A 17,838-nucleotide genomic window follows, 5' to 3' on the forward strand; every position below is an offset into this window, starting at 1 on the left:
ACATTTATTCAGAGCAAAATAATATTTTCAAACACACTTGAGGATATCTTTTAAATACTTAGGCACTTAAATGTTTGCAGCGTATTATTGGTTATCCTGGGTTTTGTCATCCATGGGATGTAAGCATCGCTGGCTGGGCTAACATTTATGGCCATCCCTAAATGGCCTGAAGAAGATGGTGGTGAGCTGCCTTCAGTATTGTTTATCCTTTAAATTTATTTCTTTATTTTCTTAATTTATACTTCTGAAGAACTGTACTGTATAACTTTTAGCTTTTTTCTTTACTTCCCTATTTTTGTGCCTAATCAATATCAGTACGTACGATCTTGTACCTAGTACTTTGTACCTAAGGTGGCACCATGTGTGACAATATTGTACACTTTTCACTGTACTCCTGTACTTATGTACTTGAATATACGTGACAATAAAATCTAATTCTAATTCTAATGCTTCTTGCTTCAGGCCAAGTTATGTAGGTAGAGCTAAAGAACTGTTAAGAATCAAGTTCATGACTTTGATCCAGGGACAAAGAACAAACAGTATAAAACTCTGGTTCTGCTGGAGAGTCATACTAGACTTGAAACGTTAACTCTGCTCCTCTCTTCATATAAGAAATTGTCTAATGGTCTAATTGCCAGATTATTAATCCAAGTGATGCAGGTATTGTTTTGGGGACCCAAATTTGAATCTTGCCATGGTAGACAATGGAACTTTTATTCAATAAAAATCTGGAATCAAAAGCCTAATGATGACCATGAACCATCATCAATTATTGGAAAAACCCACCTGGTTCACTAATGTCCTTTAGGGAAAGAAATTGCCATCCTTATCTGGTCTGGCCTACATGTGACTCCAGAACCACAGCAATGTGGTTTACACTTAACTGCCCTCTGGACAATTAGGGATGAACAACAGATGCTGGCCTCACAAACAATTCCCTCATCCCATGATTTTTAAAGAAAAAAGGAAATTCAGCTGGACCTGCTGAGTTTCTCCAGCACCTATCAGAAGCACATACAGAAAACTTTAGGGGAGGTGATGGCCTACTGGCATTGTCAGTTAATCCTGAAACTCAGGTAATGTTTTAGGGACTTGAGTTAAAATTCTGCCATTATTGGAATTTGAATTCAATGAAAATGTGGGATTAAGAGTCTAATGATGACCATGAATCCACTGACACCCTCATCGTATTCATTCTTGAATTAATTTAAAAAAAATTGAGATTATACAATGCATGATTTTCTGACAGCTGCCCTGTGTCTGGGTCTCAACTCTTAATGGACAAGGCTGTACCTGAACAGTGAAAATTAATACAAAATTTCTTACTTCCAATTGAATTTCATTTTGTTGTAATTTGGAAACAAGTACATGAGGTTCTTCAACTGTTATGGTACCAACTGAGCTCCCAGAGAACACAGAAGCTTGATGCTCATGGTTCAGAATTACATACAAATGTCCATCAGGTAGATGACAGGGAGAAGGTCAAAGGAAGAAGTTAGGAAGTGATAGTGTAGCGATAGATGAGACTTCAGAGAGCCAGACTGGGGTTATTCATTCAAATTGCATTAACTAATTCACAGAGCTGGAATATAAACCTGGACTCTGGAATGGTGACAATGACAACCATCATCGATCACTCTAACACAAATGCTCTTTAGGGAAGGAAATTTGCCATTCTGACTTGGTCTGGTCTACATGTGACTCCAGGCTCACAGTGAATGGTTAATTCATAACTGTTCTCTAAAATAGTCTAGCAAGATATTCAATTCAGGAGCAATTAGGGGTGGGCAATAAATACTGACCCTGCCAGTGGTACTATATCCCGTAAATAAATAAAGAGAAAGAAAATAATTTTCTCTTGAACAAGTTAGGTAAAAACTGCACAATTTGAGGTCAAAGGCTTTTTTAAAAAAAGTGTCCACAGAATTAGGGAGGTACAATTTTATTTGAAAAAGTGGAAATCCAATTACAGGGGGTGGTGTTGGAAACATTAGTTTACTCTTTCTTTTGAGAATAATGAACATGAGGAAAGTGGTGAGTTGAATCCCAGTCAATGTATCAAAACTCATTGTTTTGAGAAGCTCCACTTGCATTTCAAATAAAATTGGGAGTTGGTGGGTGTATGGGCAGTGGGGTGGGGATTAATGGGGTGTTCTGCTCCAGGATGAAATGGTGTGAAAGCTGTTCTCAATTCTGTTTTGAACACAATTCAAATGTCAACTAAAATTTCCTAATCACAAATCCATGAACCAATGAAATCAGACAGCAGACCAGAATGGAATTGGTTTCTTTATCCGTTAAAAGAAAATCCTTGCTGTATTTAAGTGTGCCATCTTATTAATACAATTGAAAATGGGGTTATCTGCAAATTGAGCATTTTGAATACTAGTGTCCAGTCTACCAACTGTGTGAGACCTGAGATAAAATCATTAGAAATAATTGTAAAGACCTATACTGAATCATTTATGATTTTATTGGTTTCAACTAGTCAGTTTCTAAGTAAATTACATAGTTTCTGAAATGAAAAACTTTAAAAACATGCTGACTAGTGCCTATTGCTCTAAGAGAACGAACATAATTTGAAAAACATTCCTGAACCAATGCAATCAGTCTCATCTCACAAATTTTATCTGGGAGAACAGCCAATTTAATAGGCAAGGCTTGATCTTAACCAGCATAAAAGTTTAGAACATAAGAACTAGGGACAGAAATAGGCCATTCAGCACTCGAACCTGCTCCGCCATTTAATACCATCATGGCTGATCCCATCTCAGCCTCAATTCCACTTTCCTGCTCACTCTCCATAAATGTTTAACCCATCAGTCAAGAAAATCTATCTATATTCTCCTTAAATTGACTCAGTGTCCTGGCCTACACCACACACAAATTTCCAGATTCACATTCCTTTGAGAGAGGTAATTTCTGTCATCTCAGCTTTAAATCTGCAATCCCTTATCTATGACTTCTCATTGTAGATTGTCCCATCTTCTCTAAGTCTACTTTGTCAATCCCCTTTAGCATCATATATACCAGATCTCCTTTTGTTCTTCTATACTCCAGACCGTACAAACCTAAACTGCTCAATCTCTCTTCATAAGACAAATCCCTCATCTCTGGGATCAATTTAGTGAACCTTCTCTGAACTATAACATTGGTTAAGGCATTGCCATGGCAAATGAATCAGCAAATGGCTGCCACCTATTCTGTTGATTTGAAACAAGCACAAAGCACGTACATATTATATCTATCTATAAAAAGCACATGATGCTTGCAGGAAACATACACAAAAGTGACTTTGGGTGTTTAACTTTCTTGCGTTTGCCATTCCCTGCTCTATACGATGGTTCTACCAATTCCACCCTATCAGGCTGGTTTTGTTGTTGTATATGAATGTTGCTGAAAAAAAAGACAATTCTTGTCATAGACTCATACAGTCATAGAGCTGTACAGCTCAGAAACAGACCCTTCTGTCCACTCATCCATGCCGACCAGATATCCTAAACTGACCTAGTCCCATTTGCCAGCATTTGGCCCATATCCCTCTAAACTCTTCCTTTTCATATATCCACCCAGATACCTGTTAAATGTTGTAATTGTACCAGCCTCCAGCACCTCCTCTGGCAGCTCATTCCATACACATACCACACTCTGTGTGAAAACATTGCCTCTTTGGTCCCTTGTAAATCTTTTCCCTCTCACCTTAAACCTATGCCCTCTAGTTTTGGACTCCCTTGCCCTGGGAAAAAGACCTTGGCTATTCACCCTATCTGTGCCCCTCTTTTATAACCCTCTATGAGCTTATCCCTCAGCCTCCGATGCTCCAGGGAAAATAGCCCTAGCCTATTCAGCTTCTTCCTATAGCTCAAACCCTCCAGTCCCAGCAACTTCCTTGTAAATCTTTGAACCATTTCAGGTTTAACATCTCTCCAAAAGCGGGGAGACCAGAATTGTTATAATTATTCTAAAAGTGTTCTAAACAATGTCTCATATAGCCGCAACAGACCTTCCAACTCCTAAGTCAGTGCACTGTCCAATGTAAGCAAGCATGCCAAATGCCTTCTTCACCACCCAGTCCACCTGCAACTCCACTTTCAAGGAACTATGCACCTGCACTCCACAAGACCTGACCATTAAGTGTATAAGTCCTGCCCTGATTTACTTGACCATAAATGCAACACCTCACATTTATCTAAATAAAACTCCATCAGCCAATCCTCTGCCCATCAGTCCATCTGATCAAGGTACCATTGTACTCTGAAATAACTTTCTTCGCTGTCTACTACACCACGTATTTTGGTGTCATCTGCAAAATTACTCAGCATACCTCTTTAATTCACATTCAGATCTTTTCTATAAATGATGATAAACAGTGGACCAGCACTGATCTTTGTGGCACACCGCTGGTCACAGGCCTCCAGCCTAAAAAACAACCCTCCACCGCCACCTTCTGTCTCCTACCTTTGAGCCAATTTTGTATCTAATTGGCTAGTTCCCCCTGCATTCCATGTGATCTAACCTTGCTAACCAGCCTACTATGCAAAACCTTGTTGAACGTTTTGCTGAAGTCCATATAGACAACATCTATCGCTCTGCCTTCATCAAAGTTCTTTGTCACCTCTTCAAAAAACGCAATCAAGTTAGTGAGACACAATTTCCCACACACAAAACCATGTTGACTATCCCTAATCAATCCATGCCTTTCCAAATGAATGTAAATCCTGTCCCTCAGAATTCCCTCCAACAACTTGCCCACCACTGATGTCAAGCTCACCAGTCTATAGTTCCCTGGCTTTTCCTTACCACCTTTCTTAAATAATGGCACCACATTAGGCAACCTGCAGCCTTCCAACACCTCATCTCTAGCTATCGATGATATAAAACTCTCAGCAAGAGGCCCAGCAATCTCTTCCCCAGCTTCCCACGAAGTTCTGGGATACACCTGATCAGGTCCTGAGGATTTATCCACTATTATGCATTTTAAGACATCCACCACCTCCTCTTCTGTAACATTTTCAAGATATCACCATTAATTTCCCCAAGTTCTCTAGTTTCCATATCCTTCTCCACAGTCAACACTGACGCAAAATACTCATTTAGTATCTCACCCATGTTCTGCGGTTCCACACACAGACAGCCTTGTTAATCTTTAAGAGACCCTGTTCTCTCTCTAGTTACTCTTTTGTCCTTAATACATTTGCAGAATCTCATTGGATTCTCCTTAACCCTATTTGCCAAGGCTATCTCATGTCCCATTTTTGCCCTCCTGATTTCCCTCTTAGGTATACTCCTACTGGCCTTATACTCCTCTAGGGATTCACTTGATCCCAGCTGTCTATACCTGATATATGCCTCCTTCTTTTTTCTTGACCAGAGCCTCAATTTCTGTAGTCATCCAGCATTGCCTACATGTACCAGCCTAAACATTTTGTGTTGCACTCATCAGGGTAATTCAGAAGAATACCAATTTAGAGGGGGAGGAAAACAATCAGCATCATATTGTATGAGAGAGTGTTGATTGGTTAGCAGGTGAACTCTGATTTGTAGAAACCTTGACCTAAGAAATGTGCCATTGATACATACATATTAAAACCTGACAATGTTAAATTGGATCAGTTGGCTTCCAGTGTGATTTATTTGCATGTACTGGAAACTGCACATATTAATACACAGGGCTCAGCTCTTTGCAGATAGCACTGATATGTACATACTCTGTGTCCACTTCAAATCAGCAAGAGAGGTGATGGCCATTTGGGCTGGTTCATTTCCCAAGGCAACATCTTAACTAATTGTAGTCCATTTGCCTTGTTTAAAATTTACTCAGTGTTTGGCAATTGACTGTAAATTATCAATAACTGATGCATTTTCCATGGCAACATCTCTCTCAATCAGAATCCACCTGTTAGCCAATTGGCACTCGAGTCTCATACACCATAAATCAACGTTTTCTCTGACATTGGTATTCTGGTAAATTGTCCTAATGTGTGCAAGATGAAAAGGTTCAACAAGATGTGTCTTTTATCTGCAATATTCAAGACTCTGTACCATCAATGGGTTATTGTATAATAAGGGAAAATTCACATCTATCATTCTTATCTTTGCTAATTGTTCCAAGCAGATTAACCCAAACAGTTAACACTATTGTAACAAAACCCTTCCTAATTTCTTTCTTATTATTTATTGATTTACAACAAAATACCTCTGCATGTTTTGGTTTCATGATCTTGAAGTTCAGTCGATCCAAGTAAGGTTCCCTCCTATTGATTCACACTGTTTTCATTTTGTAATGCACACACTCAAGCACGTACAAATCCTATTGCAGATGCCTTCCTAATCAACTCATTTAGAGATGTTATTATACACCTCTCGAGCTGTGTCTCCTGGCTTAGAGATAGGGTCATTATGACTGCACCAGAATAGCCTTCCAAAATCCTATTGCAGAATTCACACTTTAATGCCTCACACCTGATATGTCTTGTTTGAGAGGGGGGTAATTTCACCACCACCTTGGCTGAAGGTAAACTGTGCTGGCTTTGGATCAGAAACCTGAGAATTTTGTAGCTGCCTTGCATTAGGCTTCTCTTGTCGTGCATGTGCTAATTATTTTATCCTCCTCATGGTCTGCATGAAAGTCAGTGTTATTGACCACAACCTGATCAACTCCGATTATTCCAGAGACTGAGGTTCATGCAGGTTTAAGCTGGCACTTCTGCCACATCATTACTCTATTTTATAAGCCCACAGTAGTGCCCTGGTTGCTCCTTATAAGGTCCCTGCGGTGAGCTAACATTTCAGTAAAAATTGAGAATGTCGATCGGCTCCTGTGCCAGCCAAGATGGGAGTGTGAAGAAACACACACACACACAGACACACACGCACACACACGCGCACACACACACACATAATCATACACACGCACACACACACACTCTCTCACACATATTCATGCACATGCACGTGCATACACGCACACACATGCACACATGCACACGCACACACACACACTCTCACACATATTCATGCACATGCACATACACACACACACACACACATACGCACACTCTCACACACACACATGCACACACACATTTTCACACACACACACTAGGAATATAATGAGTGGACGAGGCTTCTGTGAATGGTTTCATGTGTGAGAAATTTCAGTTAAGTGGAAAGAGCAGAAAAATTGGGATCATTTTCCTTCAGAAGGAGAAGGCTCAGAGGAGATTTTGTAGACGTTTTCAAAATCACTGAAGGGTCTTAACAAAATGGATAAGACAAAACTATTCTTGCTTCTCAGTGGAGCAAGCACCATAGGCCATGGGTTTAAAATCATTTTCAGGACAAGCAAATACAAGGTGAAAGAAAACTTTTTCACATAGCATGTTGTTAAGGTCTGGAATGTACTGCCTGGAAATGTGGGAAGACGAGTTCAATTGAGGCATTCAGGAGCGTATTGGATGATGATTTGATTAGAACAATACACAGGGTTATGGGGAAAAAAAAGGAGAATGGCATTGAGTCAGAATATTCACGCAATGAATTGGCACAGACACGATGGTCTAAATAATCTCCTCCTGCACTGTAGCAATCCTGTGACTCTGTGAATGTACTTCAGTTTGGAAAAGGGAAAAGAAAGAAATGTGTACTTCTTGTGGTATCTTTTATGAGCTCAGAATAGTCCAAAGCACTTTCTGACCAGTGAGCATTCACCGTTTTAACATACGTGTTCAAATTCCCACAAACGTCAATGAAAGGATTTTGAATCTTTGGAATTCTCTGCCCTGGAAGGTTGTCTAATGCTCCATCATTGATCAAACTGATACAGGCAAATTAAGAACTGAAGTACACTATTCATCTCTTGCGGTCTGCTTCACCATTCAAAATGGTCATGGCTAATCTGATATTAACCCCAACTCCACATTCCTGCCAAACTGCTAATGACACTTCACCTATTTCTTTCCTCAAAAGCTCTCCACTTCTGCTTCAAAAATATTCAAAGTCTTTGCTTCCACTACTTTTTTAGATAGAGAGTTCTAAAGATTCATGACCTATGGAGAGAAAATAATGCACCCTTAAATGGGGTCAATTAGCTTAGTCGGCTGGACAGTTAGTTTGCAATGCCAACAGAGTGGGTTCCACTGCTGAAGTTATCATGAACGTCCTGCCTTATCAACATTGTTCCCCACCTGAGCCATGGCAATCATCTGCTCCACATACAGCAGTGGATACTGGAACAGTTATCAGTTTTAAATCTGAGATATATTTTCTTTTGGCTAAGTGAAGGTATTATGAGATATGGGCCAAAGGCAGGTCTATGGAATTAAGCCACAGATCAGCCATGATCTCATTAACTCACAGAACAAGTTCAAGGGGCTCATGTTCCTCTGATCCTTTGACCCTCTGGTTAAAGTCAGCACCAACCATCTCTCTCTCCCTAATGAACCCAATGGATATTTGGCGACTTTAGTCTGTCCAACTTTTCGTTGTCAACCAACCCATCCATTCCAGGTATGAGTATTGGTGTGGTCTTTCCTGCCTTCAGTTGTTTATGCTCTTATAATAAGCAGACAATTTGCTTATTAATGATGATTTAAGAAATAACTGATGGTTCCAGGAGAACTCTTCTTTTTTTCAGTATAATGTCAAGGGATCTTTAATGTCATCTGAAAGTGCCCTTGGTTTAACTTCCATCCAAATTACTGGAATTTTTGAGGCTCTTTAATATTGCTCTTGAATGCCAGCCAAGATTTCCCTGATGTGCATTTTTACATGTCTACACAAAGTTACAAACAGTTTGATCTTTTTGTGGCATTTCTAAAACTAGATCAGGGCTGACAGATTTTTTTTTCTCTCTATTGTTAGACCAGTTAGAGTCAGAAGAACAATCTGTCTTAAGCACTTTTTGAACATTGTATTTTTTTAATTGAAAAAGCTAATTCTGGAGTTGTTGCAGATGTATTACAGCTCATCTGCAAATCTCTTGCACTTCCATCACTCACAATTCCCGAACAAATTGTATGATTTGCAAGGATTATTATTGCCTGTGGTACTCACAGGAAAGATAAAACGAGGTTTCCACACAGTAAGATTTCCCGCATGAATTGAAAATATTAAAAAACCTTCTGAAAGTTGTGGAGATCCTTGTTGGCAATGTCAGATTAGCTCTACCCATCTCATTAACCCATCCCAATGTGCCAAACTTTGAGGCACTGCACATAATTCAATCCCTCAACATTTCGCAGAATTTATCAAACTGAATAGCTAGACCGAGCAGATATGGGGAGCTTCAAGTTAGCTCTTGTTTCCAAATGAGCTTTTAGAAAGGCAGTAGGATTAGTGGTCATCCACTGAACCAATAATCCAGAACCCAGATTGTAAAATGGCAGATGGCAAAATTTGAATTAATTGAAAACCTGGAATAAAGACTTGTCCTAATGGTGATAGTGTAACCATTGCCAATTGTCATAAAAACCCAACTGGTTCACTAATGTCCTTTTGGGAAGGAAATCTGCTATCCTTATCTGGTCTGGCCTACATATGACTTCAGACCCACAGTAATGTAGTTTACACGTAATTGCCCTCTGAAATAGGCCAGGAAGCCACTCACTTGTAGGGCAATGAGGAATGGGCAAGAAATGCTGGTCTTGCGAGTGAGTCCTTTACCACAGAGGGCTGTTGAGGCTGGGTCATTAAGTGTATTCAAGGTTGAGGTAGACAGATTTTTAATCAATAAGAGAGTCTAGGATTATGCAGAAAAGACAGGAAAATGGAGTTAAGGATTGTCAGATCATTGATTTTATGGTCTTCAGAATTTCAAAGCCATAAGAACAAAAGAACTAGGAGCAGGAGTAGGCCATCTGACCCATCGAGCCTGCTCCGCCATTCAATAAGATCATGGCTGATCGTTTTGTGGACTCAGCTCCACTTACCTGCTCATTCATCATAACCCTTAATTCCTTTACTGCTCAAAAATCTATCTTTGCCTTTAAGACATTCAACGAGTAACCTCAACTGCTTCATTGGATAAGGGATTCCACAGATTCACAACCCTTTGGGTGAAGAATTTCTTCCTAACTTAGCCCTAAACCTGCTCCCCCTTATTTTGAGGCTATGCCCCACACCATTGACTCACAGGTATTGAGATGAATAATTGTACTGATTTGTAGACATAAGTCACATTTCTGCCGGCGGATGACTCAAGCAAAATGAACTGTGAGCTTCCCACCTCTCACCAGTGACTTTCTGAAAGATAGCGAAGGGGTGAGAGGAAGGGGGGAGCATAAACAGCAGTGGGGAGGAGCCCATTGACAACCAGCAGCAACAGGAAAGCTGTGTATATTCAAGGCTGAGACAGACAGATTTTTAATCAGGAAAGGAAGCAAGGACTATGATGAAAAGGCAGGAAAGTGAAGTTGAGGATTATCAGGTCAGCGATGATCTCATTGAACATTGAATCAGACTCAATGGGCTGAATGGCCTACTTCTGCTTCAACATCTGACAGTCTTATGGATGTCCACATTCTGAGAGTGAATAATAAAATAAATATCTGATGCTGTCTGGGCTGGTGTTTGGAAAAGTTGCAGTTTGTTTCAGTGGAGCTGGTGACAGGGTGGAGCAAATGAACTTCTCCACCCTTTTAACAGCCTCTATTTCCTGTTACATTGACAAGTTATTAATGCAGAATTGGTATGAGGGAAGAGGAAGATCTTTCTTTACCTTTCAAAAACAAAACAGGCTTGTAAAGTGTGATGGTACATATTACACGGTCATCAATGATCAATTGTTCCCCTGATGCTGTCGAGGGTTGATGGATGGGGAAAGGTGAAAAATACTGTAAGGTGTGCAATGCTGATACTGACCAGCACATGTGAATGTTTCAGCCGCAAGGGGGGGAAATAAAACAGGGGAAAGAAAACAAAACTGGACTTCAAATTGAGATTGCTGTTTGCAGGAAAAATTAAGTTGCCACCATGTCAACTAAGCATCAGAATTAAGTTTTGACAAAGCGTCAATTGAAATCAAAAACTGCAAGAATTTTAACAATCTGTTTTGATAATACTGTAGTGGAAATCTTGAGCCAATATCTACTCAAATAGCTCCCATTACAGAATTAAAATCCCCTTGGCACGCCTAAACAAAATACAACTTTGAACCACATCGGGGAATATTACTGCAAACCTTTAAAGATTGGGCATGGAGGCAGGTTCTAGCAAATGTCTTAAAAGAAGATGTTAAAATCTTAAAACTAATCACTATGAGTGGCAACAGTCTGACCCTGTTCACTGTATTAAAACATTTCATCATTTTGAAACTCCTCAAAAAAATGACTTCAATTTCCTATACTTTGGTAGAAACAGCTTCAGTGAGGGTGTGCGTGATGGGACTGGGTGAAATTCAACTTTGGAAAGGACACCTGTTGTAAAGTCTGGTTGGAACATTCTCTACTGAAAGGCTCTGTATGTTTGGGTGTGAGGGTGTGGGAGGGTGCAGTTGGTAAGGAGATGGGCACTGGTCAGCTGCATATTTCCACATGTTGACAGGTGCGTTTTCCATCAATGAAGTCCTATATCCTGATCAAGGTCCAACATTGGCCCTTTCAGGCTTTTACTTCAATTGATCCTCCTCCATGAAGAGAGCTTCAACCATTCAGAGCTCACTTGCCAACCTATCAGCATGCTATGTTCATATAGTAGAAAACCAACCACGTTGGTATTCTTGTCAATTGTCCTGATAAGGTCAAAATGAAAAGCTTTGACAAAGTGAGTCTTTTTGCAGCAATACTCAAGTTCTGAACTACAGCCAACTATGTTATCAAGTCCTCTCTAATAAAATGTAGATGATCCTCATTGTAAATCAGTGCATTAGAACTTCTTTTTTTGCTGTTTTAAAATATTGATCATAAATCCGGGAAGTTAAATGGGGGTCCTTTCCGTTGTCTGACCTTCCCAGTGCCTCAAACACGTGTAATTATAATCTTGTATGTGCAAGAGATATCTTTGATTTGTTTGGATAGAGTCAAACACTAAAGTTTGATATGCTACTTGCAGAACCGAACTGTTTTTGTGACTGTGTATATGTGTCGAGATATTTTTTATGAATAAGATATATTTTTGAAATAAAAAAAAGCAGGATGACTGAGAATCAAATAGCACTGACTGCTAAATATATAGCCTGAGATACAAATGATGAACTATCTTGTAGTCTTAGTAAAATAGGATAAGAAATCATTTTGACAGAGTCTCGGACATGGTTTGGTGACTGAGCAGCCATTCTCAAGGTTATTGAACCTGGAAGATGTGCATTCTTCATGTCAGTGTTGTGAAGCACAGTCTGGACCGGGTTAATGAATTCAACTCTGTGGTCTGATATAAAGATTAACTCAAATGTCTGTATTCTCCTCGGTGAATTAAACATCCGATTGTGTCAGCTTCCGTCAGCTTCCGTCAGCTCAGCATGACACATCAAGGCAGTTCTTTTCTCTGAGGGAATGCCTAATGAATTGGAGATTTTGACTCATCTAGGAAATTTCCACACAGATGAGTTAATCCTGTGATCCCTCAGTCACATTTAAGTCAACTGAAGGATAATAACTCATTGGTTACTCTTCACCAATTTGCCAGCCTGGTCCTCCCATATTAAGGAGTTACATATATCAGTCGTTTGAACTGATAATCTGCACATGTCTGTCAGTGGAGAAGGCCCTATGTTAGTGGAATAGTTGCTGTGGTCAGGGTTTGCTTGCTTTCTGTGAGATAAAAACACATATATTAAAGCTGGTTTTGAATACTAAACACTCTTGATGGAGCAGAGGTAAGATATTAGAATCTGAGATTCAAATCTCATTCATTTTCAGAATAAGCAATTTGTGGATATTGCATCTAAGTATCTATTGATATGTCTGATGACCGCATTCAGGCCCAATTCTATCTGCATGGTTTGTATCTCATTGCAGTATCACTGTGGCCCATACTTTGATCGACTTGTGGCCTGCTATCCATCTCTTCTTAACGGTGTTTGCCGTAAAGAACTACATTACTGTTCACTTTTGGAATGTGAAAATTATTTTGCAAAAGTGTTTAGAAGTGCTGCTACAAGGGGGAGGCAATGGTCTAGTGGTATTATCACTGGACTGTTAACAGGGACCCAGGTTCCCCAGAACCTGGGCTCAAATCTTGCCATGGCTGATGGTGGAATTTGAATTCAATAAATATCTGGAATTAAGAGTCTAATAGTGACGATGAATCTATTGCCAATTGTCAGGAAAAGGAAAAAAAACCCATCTGTTTAACTAATACCCTTTAGGGAAAGATGCTGCCCTCCATATGACTCCAGACCCATAGCAATGTGGTTGACTCTTAAACTACCCTCTGGAAAATTTGGGATGGGTAGTACATATTAGCCTAGCCAGTGATGCTCTCATCCTATGAATGAATAAAGAAATAGATGATTCTGTTATCGTCACACTTTAATTTCAATTAGCGGCTACACAATCAAACTGCAGGAGTTGAATTAGATAGCCCTGAAAATGGGTATGAGGCTGGGATATGCAATTAATCTGATCAATGTGCCTTGACAGTCATGTGGGCAGCACACTGACTTTATAATATCTGCTGATTTTGAAATGATTTCAGCCAGCATTGGCTGGGCTTTTGATTGGTTGGAAATCCAGGCAGGTAACCAATATCAAAAGTGACCAGCAACAGTAAATGCCAGTCAGCATCCCTTCACACTAACCAGAGCTACAGGTACATTGTGGCTGGAGCAGATGCAGGCTGTTGTTTAGGAAGACAGTCTAACCTGTGGAATAAGATAAAGGATTGCAGATGCTGGAGATCTGAAACAAAAACAGAAGTTGCAGGTCTGGCAGCATGTGTGGGAAGAAAGCAGAGTTATCATTTTGAGTCCAATGACTCTTTGTCAGAACCTGTGGAACATGGATAATGACACAGTATGGAAGAGAGAGCACCCTTTGAAGTTTTAAGATGCTCCACTGGGGGGCCTTGTTGGAGCAAAGACCTCTGTTATTCATACTGAGCCAGGAGGCCTGAAAACATCTGTGCAGAAATCATGGTGGCCAATACCAGACCAATGCCATATTTGGCTCAGTGCCAGGGCAGGTACTGTATTGTGTATGTACAAAACAGTACAAAATATAGTTTTTGTTTGAGAATTCATGTCGGATCATTAAACTTCTTGTGGCATGTAATCTAGCTGCTTGGGAAATGATCCCTGTTATTGACCACCTTGACTTCTGCTCATATATTTTCCTGGGTCTCCTAGCCCAGTTTGGATAACAGATGTCTGACATATGACACTGAGGTTGAGTATCATGTCAAATGGCAGAGACCTTTCAATGGGCAGAATGGCCTTCTCCTGCTCCTATTTTCTATATTGTTCTAACTTCACCTTGTGTATTTTCAAACCAATGTCTATTGCTTTCCATAAGATAGCATTCTCTAACATCGTAGGGCCAGGACAATGAGAAAATGTCCTGAGTAAGTCTGTGAGTATGCACTAAGTGTACAGCCTTACAATATAATGACACATTTCTAACCAATGCTGATGTTTTCTGATTGTGTGTCAGTTTCATTTATATAATAAAATCAGCAAGCTCCAGGTTTAAACTCGGACTGCATTTGCAAATATTTCAGAATGGGTCAGGAAATCACATTTGAGCTGAAGGATTTTATTTTATAGTTAAATGTTGGTAAAGCCACATTTGGATTATTGTGCGCATTCCTGGTCACCCTACCATAAAAAGGATATTATTAAACGAGAAAGAGTGTCGACAAGATTTACTAGGATGCTACCTGGACTGGAACGTTTGAATTATAAGCAGAGGTTGGATAGGCTGGGACTTTTTTCCCTGGAGCATAGGAGACTGAGGGGTGACCTCACAGAGATCTGTAAAATCATGAGAGACAAAAATAAGGAGATAACGAGCAGCTTTTCCCAATGGCAGGGGAGTCTAAAACTAAAGTGCATAGATTTAAGGTAAAAGGTAGGAGACACAAAAGAGTCCAGGGGACAATCTTTTCACATAGAGGGTGGTGAGTGTCTGGAACGGGCTGCCAGAAGTACTGGTGGAGGTGAGTATAATTTCAGGCATTTAAGAAACATTTAGACAAGTACATGGATGGGTTAGGTGTGGAGGGATATGAACCAAACACAGGCAAATGAGACTGGATTAGTTGTGAAAACATGGGCAGCATGGACAAGTTGGGCCAAAGGGCTAGTTTCCATGTTGTAAACCTCAATGACTCTATGACTTTAGATGTAGGAACTTAGAGATATAACCATATAATCATGAATTGCTGGACGTAAATACAAAAATCTGGTGAACAGCTACAATAGTTCAAGACATATGATTGTTGGCAACACGAAGATTGCTGTGTTAATTGGCAGTGGTCTTACATTGCGTTCTATTCTGAAGAGAGCATTACAAGTTGTTTGAAAGGAAATGGAATATGACCACCTGAGAACATAGCAGATCATTATCATCACACATTTGGGAAATGACAGCTGTGGGCCACTTGCCCTGTTTGACAAATCATCCACATCTGGCAATTTTTCCAGGTGGTGAGGTAGGAAGTTTCAAGGCAGCATTGTCAGAAGTCATGGGCGAGACATTAATAAACATTGGGCGTAGCCATCCTTCCAATTGCTCATCCTAGTTTGTCTATCCAGAAAAGGCATGTTGGCATAAGAAGGATTCTCACTGGGAAAGCTCCCATCCTTATTTTTGAAAAAAAACTGCATTTATTTAACACTTTCTAAACCCAATGGTTTTCTCAAAGTGTTTTGCAGGCAATAAAGTGTAGTCACTGCTGTAATGTCAGAAATGCAGCAGACAGTTTGGGTATAAACAGCAATGTGATGATGAGCAGGTAATTTCACTGAATCACAGGATTGTTATGGCTCAGACAGAGCCCATTCAGCCAATCATGGCTGTACTGGTTCTATTACACCGTGCCAATTTCCTGCCTCTTCCCAATACTCCTGCTCACCATTTCTATCCAAATAAATCATCCAATACCCTCTTGAATGACTCAATTGAGCCTGTCTCCTCCACATTTTCAGGCAGTGCATTCCATATCCAATTCTTTTTATAATATTGCTGTAGGGATAAATACCGTAGGCAGAGAAAAAGTTCAGTCCCAGAACATTTAGTACAGAGATCTCTGGCAAATTAAGTGGGTGCAGGTAAAAAATGGTCAATTAAACAAGAACGGTTAAAAAAAGCTCACCTGCATTAAATTTCCTCCAGCAAGCTCTGTAAAATGCCTCTGTGAACATTGGACTTTTTTAAACATGTATTTACTGCGCTCGATTAAGCATGCAAGGAAAGTAAATTTTCGAACAGGAAATGTGGACGTCTGTGTTTTCCCACAAGCTGAGAATTTTGATTTCTACAGTGTGTTGTATTGGCTCTGAGATATTCCTGTCTGAACTCCAGCCTTAGTTTCTAGAGATGAGAGGACGGTTGAGGAACACAAGTCAATCCCTGACCCCAGTTGGTCACGGGCCGGGACTAGGGAGAGCCAATAGAAGGCACCCCTGCTTCTCTTGACCCACTAGCTGTGTTGCGAGTAGACTTAACATCAGCCCTAAGGTGGCCTCGCCACAATTCAGCTGCTGAGCTTCTCGATACTGGGGAAATCAGATTATCTCAACTTTATCTTATTCTTTCATGGGATGTGGGTGTCGCTGGCTAGGGCAGCATTTATTGCCCGTCCCTAGTTGCCCTTGAGAAGGTGGTGGTGAGCTATCTTCTTGAACCGCTGCAATCCATGTTCTGAATGTGGACCCACAATGCGCTGAGGGAAAGAATTCCAGGATTTTGACACTATGGGAAGTGATGGTCTCGTGGCATTATTGCTAGACTATTAATCCATAAACTGAGCTAATGTCCTGTGGACCCAGGTTCAAATTCTGTCATAGCGGATGGTGAAATTTGAATGCAATGAATAAAATTTAGAATTAAGAATCTATTTGAGGAAAAACCCATCTGATTCACTAATATCTGGTCCAGCCTATGTGTGACTCCACATCCACAGCAATGTGGTTGATTGTTATCTACCCTCTGAATTGGCCTAGCAAGCTACTCAATTATATCAATTGCCACAAAGTCTCAACTACAGTTGACAAACCTGATTCAAACAGATGCAGAAAACCTCACTAATGTCCTTAAAATGGCACCCAGCATCCTGTGACTGGATTAGTTTACTGTATCTTACCCTGTCTCGAATAAACTCTGAAGTTGGCAGATTGGAGCAGGTTTCCCTAATGTGCTAGGAATGTTTCTAACATAGTCATTTCTCCACAGCCAGCTGTACCTGATCACTCTTTTAAAGTTTTATGGTGGCACAGTGGTTAGCAATGCTGCCTCACAGCACCAGGGACGAGGGTTCAATTCCAACCTTGGGTATATGCCTGTATGGAGTTTGCATGTTCTCTCCGTGTTTGGGTGGGTTACCTGCCACAATCCAAAGACATGTAGGTTAGGTGGATTGGCCATGCTGAATTGCCCATCATTTACAGGGATGAACAGATTTGGTCAATTAGCCATGGTGAATGTGGGCCTTTGGGGATAGGATGGCTGGGGTGCTGGGTCTGGGTGGGATGCTCTTTGGAGAGTTGATCACAGACTGGATGGGCCAAATGTCCTCGTTCTGGATAGTATGAATCTATGAAATAATTGCAAAATGCCACTGTAAATATTGAACTTTTTAAAACACATTTCCATACAAGGCACGGGACACCACTGTATATAAGTGGGTAGGTGAGCGAGAAAAAAAATGTAACCATTAAGAAGTTTGTGGCCTTGGGATTAAGTT

Source organism: Rhincodon typus, chromosome 2 (assembly GCF_021869965.1).
Source record: "Rhincodon typus isolate 14 chromosome 2, sRhiTyp1.1, whole genome shotgun sequence".
Classification (NCBI taxonomy): Eukaryota; Metazoa; Chordata; class Chondrichthyes; order Orectolobiformes; family Rhincodontidae; genus Rhincodon; species Rhincodon typus.